This window comes from Primulina huaijiensis, chromosome 14 (genome assembly GCF_012295235.1).
Source record: "Primulina huaijiensis isolate GDHJ02 chromosome 14, ASM1229523v2, whole genome shotgun sequence".
Classification (NCBI taxonomy): domain Eukaryota; kingdom Viridiplantae; phylum Streptophyta; class Magnoliopsida; order Lamiales; family Gesneriaceae; genus Primulina; species Primulina huaijiensis.
In genome coordinates this window covers 643,999-644,493 of record NC_133319.1, presented here as the reverse complement: position 1 = coordinate 644,493, position 495 = coordinate 643,999, and positions in this window count along the sequence as shown.

Here is a 495-nt window from a genome sequence, read left to right as displayed (position 1 = left end):
TATATTCCAGAATCAAAATTCAAATGAGTGTGAAATGAGATCAATACTATATTGTTGCAGCAACTTTCTCTCGGTTTAAACTATTAATAAAATTAAAGCTCAATTCAACTGATGGGACTTATCTTCATCCTCACAACCATGATGTTCTTACCATCAAGTGTTTTTCCTTTTTTTTTTGAAAGCCATCGCGTCGATTCTTATACTAAAAAACGCAGGATGTGTGCCAGATGATGGAGATGTAACGATGAACAGAAACAATCGCATTTTTGGCCTTTGTTTGTTAATTAGATATACAACAAAAAACTCAATTATTTATGTTACTAAAGTTTTTGATGTAATTAGTAAATCCAGTCTTATGTAGATTGGAAACAAGCAACAGCATAGCTGCACGAAAAAGCGACTAGCCAACTTGTGATGTCCACTTTGCACCATGTAGTTGGTTTGGAATTACGATGATTTGCCCTACACCTCACAGCGTTTTCACCTGCAATATAT